General features: G+C 43.4%; 1 protein-coding gene across 2 annotated transcripts in view; it reads left to right on the top strand.

Annotated features, from left to right (window-relative positions):
- The window catches only part of nlgn3a (neuroligin 3a), a 126994-nt gene that overhangs the window by 96289 nt on the left and 17287 nt on the right, over positions 1-13418 (top strand). The gene's annotated exons all lie outside the window — the stretch shown is intronic.

The raw sequence follows: 13418 nt of genomic DNA, 5'->3' as shown, positions 1-13418 counted from the left end.
AATTATTTATAGAGTGACACATTTGAATAAATAAATAAATAAATAAATAAATAAAACACTGATGACGGAGCTTTAAAACCCCAAATAAGTTGTTTGCATTTGCAGGTCAACATGTAAATAGTATAGACATTCTATAGTGATTATTTAGTTGTAACATTCAAGATTTTCGAATTTCAGTGCAATAAAAAGAACTCGCGTTTGATCTTTGTATTGCAGAACAGACCCGAGCATCAATTCTTCATGTGATGATGGAAGCTGACATTCTGACACATTCTATAGTAACGGCAATGGGCTTACAGATGCCACTCTGAATGTGTGCTGGGAAAGAATGTCGGTGGGTGAGATATGTGTCAAGTGTTGTGACGTTAGTTGCTGTTGAATATGTGTTAGCTTGACATTGAGAAAGTGGAGCATGCCAGCATGCAGCCTAACTGATAGACCAGCGCACTTGGTCTCACTCACACGCCCGTGCACACACATAACTCATCTCTGCAGACTCACGTCAATACTGCGCAAACATGTCCATACCTGCACAAATACCAGGGCACATATTCTGAGCACACAACTCGTAGACACACACACGTACAACTCGGCTATGGTAGGTCGAAACCCGTGGGATCGACTGTCATTAAAGGGTGTCCCCCCCTGCCGTGCTCAGCTCAGATCACCTCAGCTGTGCACACACATACACACACATTAACACACACTACATGCGTACATCTAAGTCCACATACCCTCCCTCTCCCGACGATTTCATGTGGCTACAGCTGTGTGCCTACTGGCAGTGGCAGCAAGAGGCACAACAGAGAGAATATAGGGGAGGATATGGAAATGGAGAGATTGCAGCGAAAAGGCATGTTACCATGGAAAAGAGGACAAAAACATGAGAAAGGAAACTGTGCACTCTCTCACACGACCATAATATTTTTTTCTTCCCTTTTTATTTTCTCTCCTCCGCTGCCTACAGACCGGCTTGAATGTAAAAGAGTGATAATCTGAAGTGTGACCACTGAGCCGGAAAAGGCAACTATTGAATGCCTTTCTTACCTCGGCGAGGCAGTCACACAGCTCCACGAGCAGCACGAAAAGTTCACCAGAATGCAAATGCATGTATACGCACAAGGACCGGCACATCACAAGCAAACAGAGTCACGCCAGTGAGCATGGGCAGCTTGTGCGTACACATATTCACTCGCACAGAAACGCACAAATAAATAGTGAATGAGGCTGCCAGGGCGGGGACTCACCATAGCTCAGCTCACAGCTCTTTGCCCTTGTGCCGAGACCTCAGCCTGTCACTCTGCGTTTTAGTCCCTCCACCACCACTCCACTGTAAGCAGCCAACACAATTTTGGGTATTGAGGTGGCGAAGAAACTGTCCACCACTACCCATTTGGCCTTTTCAGAGCTTGACAGAAAGGACTGGAGGTAAAAATACTCTGCATTCCGTCCGGCCAAGATTGAAAACGGCTGGAGTGTCACTGTGAAAGGCGAATGTATATAGTCCTTGTTATTAGGCTGGCCGGACTGAAATGAGGTTGACACTGTGCCAGACATTGAGATGTTTTCTGTCACTTAGGTTTTTTTTGTTTCATCTGCAATTCAATATGATACATTAGTGTTCCAAATGGAGGCAGTGCAATAGATATTAATTACTTGTCCATTACAGTTTGTGACACTATCAATCTGTTATCAGCTGGCTTCACCAATGACTGAAATTAACTGTCACTTTTCAATATCAGGCAAGTCATCTCCATGCTTTATTGCCTTCATTACAATGTTCAGTTTTTAAATAGTATCCCCATAAGATCGGAGCATAACCCAGACGTTGGCGAACACTCTTGCAAAAGATAGATGTCCCGCCATGTTTGTCTTTCTAAAGTTGGTAAATATCATATTTAATGAATACATGTCGGTATCAGTATGAAACAATTTGCAGTCAAACATCTCACAAGGAACATGAATGTGTTGTGGACTCAAGTAAATAATAGGATTGCAGCCATATCTTGATCTCTGGAAGTTCATGTATATTTGATGGGGCCTGCCAGATGTGGCCTTGGATGTGTGGATGTGTATCAGCAAGCAATCTCTTGCGCTGAGCTCACAGAAATTAGATTTCATCTCAGGCCCAAAATCTAATACACAGGCTTATATTTACTCACAGTTGCAGACTATCATAAGCCAATATGACCCTATAGAGGGGCAGCAAAGCTGCACAAAATACGGTTAAATGAAAATGCTTCTTGCCAACTGTTCCGAAACCCATTGATACTTCTTTGCCGTAAACTAGCTACGATTGTAGTTATTTCTCCTCTGAATGAACCTAAAATGTCAACAAAAAAATAAAACTGACAAAACCCCATTGACAAACGGAGTAACAAGGTTATTTCAGGTTTTGTTGTTCTCTGGGCTTCAACAGAGAGCCCCATCTCCTAAAAATTATGTTCGTCTACGACTGAACTCCATTTTCAATTATATTTTGAGGAAATGTATTTTCTTCTGGATTGTTTGTGACACATCACTAATACGTTTATAATCAACATAACTTTGCTTTTTATTGCATTGCTTTTCTACTGCCTCTCTTTTTCACCCAATCATAAATTAGATGTGGTGTGAATTGTCACCTTGGTAACCCAGAAAATGGAGGAGAAGCTTTAAGCAAATGGTGAAGGTCACATTTTCACCCAAACAGTTATATTTTAGTAACATCACCAAGTAGTTTTGATGCCTGCATGGAATTAATGTGAGGAAATCAGCAGTTTTCATCCAAATATGACATTTTCCTAAACCTGCTCTTGCATAGCCACTAACCCTGACCTATCTCCTGTCTGTGTTAGTGCTGAGAAACGGTCTGCATCTTAATGTCAAAGAAGCCCTGGATTATTTGTTAGTTAAACCAGACACAATCAGCTTAGGTGGTGCTGAGCCCAACAACAGTGTCTCTGCAACATAGTGGCAGGTAGAATTGTTTTGGTGAAAAATTTGCACAACCGGAGACAAGCACTACATTAACACGGTTAATTTAGTGAAAGCGGTCTGTTTTACTACATAGTCCAAACTTTCAGCAAAACTTGCCATTTTCACCATGTAGCATGCTGTTTGGAGGGTGTTGTTTTCTATGAGAAAAAAAAATTTAAAATGTGCAGATTATGGAAAGGAAGAAGAAAGTCTTGTGAAATTCATGGTGGGAATAGAAATATTGATTTTGATCCCTAAACCTAAGCAAGCTTCTGACATTTAGAATGTTGTTAAATTTTCTATTTTAACCCAAATCATGACATTTTTAGAAATCTAATCAAAGCAGTTTTGGTGCCTTTGTCAAACCAAACTGAGTGAAAATAAAACTTCAGTCTAACAATGATGGTTCCACATTGGACACAAACTCCAGTCTCCTGGGTCCTGTGTTGGCGCTCAGAAAATGGAAGCATTTCTGTCATACTGTTATTTAGCCAGGAAAAATTGTTTTTCTCACAAAATGCATTTGGGAATGCAGCTTAGTTGTGTATGAGCATAAATTTTGGGAGACAAGGTAGCAATGGTAATTGAATCATTTTGACATTGATCTTACAAATGTGCATTAGGAAGAAAACAGTAGTCTTTTGGTTTCAGTCATAAATCTGAGGTATAGTTGTAACTCGTGCTATACAGAAATATCTTGTTGCTACTAATTTAACTCCACCAAATCACACTCTGAAATCATTTCACTGCCGTTATATTCCGCATTAGAACAGCGCATATTCGAGATGAAATGGTTGCATGAGTCACCGATACATTAAGATGCCTGTGTCTTCCTCAAAATGAATGCAAAGTCACAGTTAGCATGCGGAGTGCCATTTTCCTATGCAGAGAGCCTCTGCCTGCCTTGAATACTCTCCAGGGACAATAGCACACACAGAGGAACTTTAAGAGTCTTATCGCTTTTTTTCCTTTTCCCTTCTTTCCCCTCCCCTGCTATCCTCCCATGACCCTCCTCTTTTTACCTCCCTCCTCTCCTCGTCGGTGACACAATGAGAATAGATGCTGGCAGCTTGGTTCATCCATATGTCTGTCTGTTTGTCTTGCTAAGACATATTTTCTAGTTTGTGAGGCAGATAAATGTGTAGTCAGCACGCTTTTGTTCAGAGGAGGCAAAAGATGAAGGATCTCAGATTGATGAATACTTTGGTCAACACATTTTTAATCTCTATTACTAAAGTCAACATCTCAGCAACTCACTATATTTCCTAATCAAAATAAAAACATTTGAATGGATTAATCTAGATTAGTTTTTGCAGCAGATCGATGCTCAGTGGCTGAATGCTGAGTTCAGATAGGCTGCACAAATAGCTCTTAATTGTTGGGATTTCCAGTTGACTTGATTTGTTCGAGTAGATTTTCTGAAAGCCGCCGCTGCCAATGGAACTTTTCCAAGCCATTTTTACAGCAGAACATGTCATAACCCAATTGTCCCAACGTCCGCTTACAGTAAGTGGCCATGGTGGCTAAAGAGGCTGCCACAGTAATTGACTCAATGGGAGTTTACAGTATGAAGGCAGACATAGTGTTCTCCAGGGATGGGCTGTTGTGACAGTGTTGCTGTCTCTCTGCTGTGCTTCTCTCACCACACACTATACACAAGCAGATAGAAATATACAGACGCATGCACTCCCTGGATCCAGACAGGCAGCTACTGTCCTCAGACCTGGCCACAGTCGGGTTCTCATCGCATTCTTAGTGCCGTCCCATCCCAGACCCGAGTCTCAATTTTTAATGTGTGTCCGAGAATAAGAGAGGCGCGGGAAATGCACATACTTCCTATTTTTGTCCACCACTTGCATGGTGTGCCGCCTTGAATTAAACAAAGCTTGTGTTGCTTCTGGCTGCAGGGCTACTGGCACAATGGGCAGAGCCGGGAACAGTGGTGTCAGACGTTGTGAGAGAAGAACACACAGAGTGACATAGGCACAGCGAGAAGAATATGTTTACGCTGCTGGAGCCCTCGCCCAGTCAGGCACTTTCATGCATGGTACAATAGTTAATCAGCTCGGACGCTGCTGCTGGTGCGACCACTGACCCTAAAAGGCATCAGTAATAGAGGGGCTCTTTGTAATAGGAAGAGCACTGTGATTTTGAGAGGAGCAATCACAGTACATCCAAGGGAATATTTTTTTCCCCATCATGTCCTGAGGTTCTGGTTCATTAATGGTGGTTTAGATTAAAAGAGTTGTTGATGTTCTTGGTCAGAGAAAAAAAAAAGGTTGCTGCCTACTAGGTGCTGTGTGTGTGGTGCCTAATGAGCTTCCTGAATTCTATATGTGTTTGTGTGTGTGCATACTATTCATGTGGGTGGGTTGTTGTATAGTATACATATATTAAACATCGCCAGTAGGTATTTTCTGTGTAAGCTATGAGTAGGATGCGACTTCCCTGGAGAAACAAATAATATTTGGAGGATGCACATGTGCAGCTAGGGCAACATGTTTGAGCTCTGTGCTGCGTGAACACCATGCACATTGTTTTGCCTTTGTATGTAAGCTACAATCAGATCGGGGACATATCCTTTCCAGAACCAGACTCAAAGGCTTGTAAGCGAGTGATCTGCTGTTTTGGAAGTCTGTGAAAAGGGCCAGAGTAAGCAGTAAGCTTCCACCCACCTCCTGTTTTCAGCCGGGATGTGTGTATCCATCTCAGTTTCACCTCCCGTACCCCTACAGCTCACAGCTAATTTGTTTCTGTAAGATTTAAGCACTTGGACCAGGGTCTCTCTCTCCCTCTTGCCATCTCTCTCTCTCCCTCTCCTTCTCTCTCTCTCTTGCTCTGTCACTCTTTCTTTACTTCCTTGCTTCCCCCAGGGGTGTACTCCCTTTGTGATAATTTGTCTGTCACAAATGCAACTGCACCCTCTCCGTGGCTTTCCTTGGCCCCAAAATGAGTTTCAGCCATCCCATCTTGGCTGTCAAAGGCAAGATGTCACCAAGAATAGAAGCTTCCCATCCTTTCACATTTCATGGCTGAATTGTCATATTTGTGTGTGACTTATATCTTTGACCCTCCCATGCTAGACATATTTTACATCTGATTTGTACTTATGGAGCTTTGCTTCCTTGAAACCAGCGCACTCTTTGTCTCCAGCTGTCACTGCTCGCTGCATATATAAAGATGAACCAAGCTTTGGGGCTGCTATACAATGCAGATGGGGTGTAAAATATGGTGCATATATTTAGAAACAACAGGAGTCAGATGTTTTTCACTGTTTCTGCACAGCAGCCACTTGCACAATTCTCCCTTGAAAACCCGTTTCAGTGGGAGCTAAAAGCACTAATCATTTCCTCTCAGCACACTGATCTGAAATCTATTTGTGGACACAGTAGGAGAAGGGAGAGGAAATCAGAAAACATCTTTAACATCTTGTCTCATCTAATGAGATTAGCAGAGCCGCTTACACAGTCATGACATGGAGATACACACAGATAACCCTGTAATAACTCATTATTCTTCGCATTTCCACATCGACACCTAGTCAAGGCTCGCTGACAGCGCGTGCTGTTGTTGTGTGTACACAGCTATCAGGCCAATCTATGCGCTGCAGCAGTATGGAGCGCGCTTGGTGAATACCGCCTCAAATGCCACAGCACAAAGAGAGCTAGCAGTAGAAGGACACGGAGATAGCATTCTCTGCCTTTCAGAGGCTGCAGCATTAGTGACACATGCATGAGTGCAAATGGGGAAAAAAATCACCGTGCAAGCTCTCTGTTCCTCTTGCTATGGGAGGCTGGCTGCACGGAGAGAGAATGAAAGGGATCTGTCAGTTTGCATGCATACATGTGAATTCATGAGAATGCACAGATAACATCCAAAGAATAGAACAAACAGCTAAATGAATATTAGATACAGCAAAGCGTGTTTTCTTGGTTCAAGTGCACGTAAGATCAATAGTAATATAGAATGGTTGAGCAAATTCCTTTTTCGTTTGTTGAAGCGAAGATTCTTTTTCCCTTGATAACAATGTCTGTATTCATATTTTGCATAAGTGTTATTTCTCATAAAGAGAATGTCAGCAACAAAAAACAAGCCTGCATGCACTCTGTGATTGTTTTATCCATCAAACACATTTCCACATGTTTTTCTGGCTTTCAGCAACTACAGCAAAGTACTTAAAAGCTGCCCTAACCTTCATCTAAGTGTCATAATAGATGTTATTTAGCCAGCAGTAAGTGAGTGGGTACATATGTATTTATGCCTGTGACTCTGTCTGTGGGCATCATAACTGGATCAGATAGGATGCTCAAGTAAATGGCAGCATTATCCTGCTGAGACTGCCAGATCCAATTTGTCATATTGGACAATGCAAGACAGACGCACCAGAAAGTTTAGACAATCACAATGAAATATTTGAAATTTCAGCTTAATCTGCTTTAGTACGAATGACAACGCACACACTAATCTGAAATGTCCCCATGTAGTAAAGCCCCACCCACACCGATCCGCGGCTGAATTAAATTCTGAGAATTAGTCCACGAATACTGTTTGACTCAGGTGTGTTGTGCGTGCCTATGATTAGCAGGCAGATTGATGAGTTCAAGGAGGAGCGGTGGCCCTGTTGTGCTGTGCGTGCAGACAGAAGGAGGTCAGTGTGTGTGATGATGAGGCCTGGAGTGTGTGGTATTGACCACTGGATGTCACGTCGTGATTAGTAGGAGATATCACACTCGCTGGGCTCAGATGCTCATCGATCCTTAAACCTGGGTACAGCCTGTCAATGGGGTCATTTTTATCCTCCTCTCCTCTCCTCTCCTCTCCTCTCCTCTCCTCTCCTCTCCTCTCCTCTCCTCTCCTCACATTGCCTCTCCTCGCATCTCTCTCTTCTCCTGCCTCTCTGTATTTCTCATTTCCTCTTCCCTCTTCCACTAATGCCTTCATCTTTCCCTGGCCTTCCCCTCCTCTCCCCATGTTTCCCTCTTTCCCTCCTCTGTTCTGCTTTCCCATTCCCTCCCTCTTCCATCCATCCACCCTCATGGATCAAACTCTTTATCTGGCCTAAGCCGCAGCCTGCAGGCAAGCAGGCAGTCTCTATAGAGACTGGAGCAGAAGACCAACAGCTTCAAACAACATTATATAGGGCTGGCATGAAGCATGTCTCACACTGATAGATGAAAACACAGGCCCCTCAGACACTGTCTCTTTATGGACATGATGAAACACGAGCAGGGCAGTCCTTCTGTTTCAAAGCTCACTGCTCTTCACTTAAATATTTCTACACCACCTCCTGGGATCTAAGACAGGCTAAAGTTTTCTACAAATTAGGAAACAGTGCACCTTTGTGTTATGATCAATACAGAAAAAAAACAGCTTCTGGGTGGAAGATGCATTTTCTTTGGCAGCTATCCTGCTGGATCATTTGTTATGAAACCAGACCTGAGTAAATCTGGTATAGAGGAAACATGAAGTCAAGTATTAGGAATAGCTGCAGCCGTGAAAGAGCGAGTAAAAAGAAAATCATGCAATCAATCGTGTGTAGTAAGTCCAGTTTAAACCATTTTTTTCATTTTTAATATTTGCTTTATTTTAGGTACTACAAATAGCAGTGTCCCTTGAAGAATGCTCACACTCAGTTCCTGGATGCCTTTGTGCTTCTATTTACAGTATCTCCCTGTAGCCTCTGGGAACTGTGGAAGTATATTCAGTGGCACTACAACTGCAGCTTGCCCTTTCTCTGATTCCGTCAGCTTCGTTCTGAAGCTGATGAGTTCGACATCGGGTGGAAATTTTAATGGAACACAAAAACAATGTAGGTGTTGTTTCAGGGCTGCCAGACCAATGTGAAATTACCCATGGACTAATGCATGATCAGACCAGAGGCACTTGTGTTTAAGTGGATGCAGCCTGTAGGCTGTAGCCATGGAGACAGCAGCTTTAACCCTGTGTTATGAGACTGCAAACGGCCAAGGATATACAATTAGGCAAATTTTATAAGTATTCATCTCCCAGTCGGCTTTAATATTTTACATGAGATTTAAGCACTTTGTATGTCCCCGTAAATTGGACAATTAGTAACACTTTGGATTTCTGGAAGGTGATGAAAGTCACAAGACGAAACCATCCCTGAAACAGAAGGAAAATAAGAGCCCGAGTGAAATGCAGCAAGAGAGGCAGAGCAGCATTTATTGGGTGTGTCCAACTGAGCACTAGCCTAGATTGACTGTAGACGAGAGAAATGTTTGCAACAGAGGGGGCTCTGCATAGTCCACGAGTCTGTGGAGATTTGCTTACAGTGAGGAGATGGTGGAGGTAAGATGGCTCAGAGGATTCAAGCTCCACTGAATGCAGGCTCATGTCTAATAATCAGCAGGGAGGAACTCAGCGTGGTCCCTCAGAAAAGGAGATGGGGAGAATGTGAGGGAGAGCGAGAAAAACAGAGCAGAGGGAAGATTGAAGGCGAAGAAAAAGCATGTACAAGATCTAGTGGAAGTTGTGGGCGAGGAAGAGAGAAAAAGAGAGAAATACATGTCCCTGTGGCCACGTTACTTCTCTCTTGTGATGGCTTTTATGTGTATGAGAAGAATTTTGATAAGATTTTGCTGCTTTCCATATTTTCACCCCTATTATGTGTTAAAGTCATGTGGAATATTGTTAGTAAAATGAATCGCTGACCTATATAAAGCGACTTCGGCAAAACAAACTTTCAAGGTCATCTGACAGACATCGCATTAACGCTGCTGTTATCTTTGTTAATTTGATTTTTGATTTTTTTTGGATGACATTGTTAAGTTTGTAGTTGCTGTGCGGGTTGCTGTTTTTACAGTCGCATCTATCTCAGGGTCAGACTGATAAAAAGTCACCGCTGATGCTTGAGTGAATTTTGCCAGATGTTCCAGATTAGAGAGCACAGTCATTTATGGTGCTAACTGGCATCATCACCAACAGAACATCCTTGTCCATTACCACCGACTGAACTCTGACACATGCCCATAGTTGCCACATAATACATCAGCAGTGATCCGAAGCAAAAAGCCACATCACGTTACTCTCACTCCAGTGATGCAGCATTGGCTCATTAGCATCAGCATTTCATCCATACTGTTATTGTCACAACAACTTGTTTGTTTGAGGCTGTGGGTGTGTTTGAGTGTCTCTACCAACTAACACGGTGGTCATCATTTCCCCAAGGTCAAGCTCTTTTTTCTTTTTTGCTATCATCTGTGAATTATCTCCACAAGCCACTCCACCAATCCAGGGCCTGAACCACATGCCCATTTAACGGGTGTCTAGCGAGGGGGCAGCACGGTCGAGGTCAGCAAACCGCAGCGCTGTGGCGGCTGCAGAGCGACGCGACAGCATTTTAGCAGGGGCCCAATGAGTGATTACCTTGGAGCTCCAGTCATAATTCAGCGTGACCTCAATCTGCCAGCAATGCTGTGGCTTGATGGATCTGCTCACAGTTTGGGTGTCGGGTTCTCGCATGTCAAACACAAGCAGATAATGATTAGGGCTATCTGTTGCTTTTACAAAATGTAACATACGAGATGCGAATGTGACACACATGTTGATGGCGTTGTGTCATGCACTTTCTGTTCGGCTCGTCTGGAGTGAGGAGTCGTTTCCAGCACCGATGTCAGAGTAGACGCCGAAGACGAAACAATGTCACAAATGGTTAACCTCTATCATGACGATATCTGTCGTCTGTCCGTCGATTAATCTTTTTGGTGTCTTTTCAATCAAAGTCAGCACAAATGCATGCAAGCACGCACACATAAGTGCATTCACATACACAGACATATACGCCTCCCAGTGTGGATAATTAGTGGATTCCCTCAGTGGGTGATAAAGCCTGTGCTCTCCTCTCTCTCTCTCTCTGACCTTCCCCAGTGAGCTTCCTACCACAGTGGGGCTCATCACACACAGCTCTAATACATATTTATCGGTCCAGTGACAGCTCATGTGCACTGGATTTATATGTTTCTCAACAAACAATAGTAAAGCCTCAGTCACTTTTCCTCCCTTTCATCAACCGAAGCAGGAGATAAATCCAGGAGTGTCAAGCTGCCTGCAGCCTCCTCAGCAGTCGGCCATCTGTTGACGGGGTTGCAGGTAGACATAGGACCAAGCAGAGCTGCACGGAAGCAGTTCTCCTCAATTACGGTGAGCAGATTTGATGTACGTATATCTGTCAAATCGCCTTTGCAATCACAGAAGCTTCTCTGCTGGCAAACGATTTCCCTCAGCAACTTCTGATCAAAGACATTCAGAAAGTGGCTGTGGCATGGCTGGCGGCATTGGGATTCAGGACAGACTCCCTGCACCATGACTGGCTCTGTTTGCACAGCGCAATCTGAGTTGAGATGTGAAGAGAGGCAATACCACTAAAGAGTGGAAGGGAGGGGATGGGAGGGTGGAGGAGGAAGAGAGGGGAGGGATGGCAGGATTAAGCCCCAGCCCCCCTCCCTGCCTCTGAGCGGCCATCTTTCATCTTGCGACTGCCCCTCTAATGCTTTCAAGTGGGTGAAACCCTCGACATCTGCTTCCGCTCCCTGGGACACAGCACAGGCCACCGTCCTGCAGAGATGCACAACCACAGGACTGCTCCGAGGGCAGTGTCAGGGCAAGGCCACTGTAAGCTGATGGTCTCATCCATGTAGAAAGAAACGCATGATGCGGAAACACAGGAACCAAATTTGATTTTGTGCACCAAGGTTAAATCAGAAAGTTATGTTCAGATATTTATTGAATTCTGTTAAAAGGCACATCCTGAACCAGAAATCATTGTTCAGATACACAAAATGTGGAGCAGTAAACACAATCACCACAGAAACATTTCACAGTTCACTCACCCAGACACATTAATTCTACTTACTACTCGCGAACAAATAAATGTAAATAGCTCTGTAAATAAACACTTCGTCTTTGCCAAGAAGAAATAAGCCCCCCGCCGCCTCTGATTAAGACTACCAAAGTGATATATCTGGCACTTAAGACTGCTGTTTACCTCATAAACACAAAGATTTCAACACAACCACCCACACTGACGCTGAAATATCACAAACGCAGTCTGCGTGCCTGTGCGTTTCTCTGCTCGTCCTTGTGGTTTTATTGTGGAATCGTCTAATTACTTTTTTTTTATGCATGTCATTTTGGAGGCATTTCATCTGCCGTGGCTTTCAGTATCACAAGTTCAGTAGAATTCCTTGACTCTGAAAGTAATACTGCCACCAGCAATAAAGCAGCATGGTCAAGGGGTAAGAGCTTCGCCTTTGATTTCCTCGGAGTTTTGCAAAATAGCGCTTGTGAATTTGAAAAACATATGACTAGGACAAATGAGTGGTGCCGTCAAGAAAGGGATATGGGGAAGGTCTACCTGGGACAGTGAGGACATCATGTTACCTTCAGTCAAATGTCTGCACGGAGAGATTTTCCAAAAGAGATGCGATTCCATTATTTTTGAGGAAATTATGTTTATTTTGGATGTGTTCCTTGTGGTGAAAAGCCCATTTAGATTTCCTCCATAATGCATATATTTCATTAAATTTGTGAGCGCAACCCAGGAAACTGTAGATTTTTTTCCTTTGGTTCCTGAACCCCCTCCACCCCTCCTCTAATGCCCACCCACTCACCCACGCATACACCAAACTCCTAAGTAGATTCACATAATACATGATCTGGTGCCTCTTAGTTCAGCGTGTGTCTATTTCTGTAAAGTACAAGCAGGAGACTATGGCTTTCGCTTTAGTTTTGGTCTCCTTTCATTGTGTGCCACCATGTTGTATTACACTGCCAGGTGAAAATGTGCAGCTCGGTTCCTTCTGCAAATGTAGGGAGTAGGAGTCTAATTTTATTTATAGCAATCCACCCACAAACTTATGTAGAATTTAGTGATCTTTCAGGTCGAAAAAAAAAGACTTTTAACTTATGTAAGGCATAACTGATGCGGAGGTACTGTGTGCGTAATGACTGCAAAAAGGAGCATCTGTGTCGATAATTGCAGTGTTTGAGGTTTATCCAATTTAAGCTACCTTGAAAAGTACATTATCACCGGGAGGGAATGGGCAACAAGGTTCGTATATTCAACACTTAATTCAAACTGCGGTGCCTTTTATACAAGGAAAGGAATTTATCTATTTTATGGTATAGACTGCCTTGCCAGTTTGTGCCTCTTCTGTTTGCAACAAAGCGTACATACCCATACTTGCAGCATCTGCTCACGAAAAACATACAGATATTACCGAGAGAGCATATAGAGATGGATGGATGAAGGGAAGATGACAGACAGAGTGCTGATTCCTTCCTCTGTCTGGGAGCTGTCTGTGAGACCAGGCCATCTGCACATTCATTATCACAGCAATGATTCCATTATTGTTCCGTGTGGCAACAAGGACTTGCTCTGTCTGGCCTTTGTTATTCTTATCATCTGCGTAGCTGACAGCCCCCTTTTCATCATGGCAGCT

This window comes from Acanthochromis polyacanthus, chromosome 10 (assembly GCF_021347895.1).
Source record: "Acanthochromis polyacanthus isolate Apoly-LR-REF ecotype Palm Island chromosome 10, KAUST_Apoly_ChrSc, whole genome shotgun sequence".
NCBI lineage: Eukaryota > Metazoa > Chordata > Actinopteri > Pomacentridae > Acanthochromis > Acanthochromis polyacanthus.
Note: the sequence above shows the minus strand (reverse complement) of the source record. Positions and strands in the feature narration are given on the sequence as shown.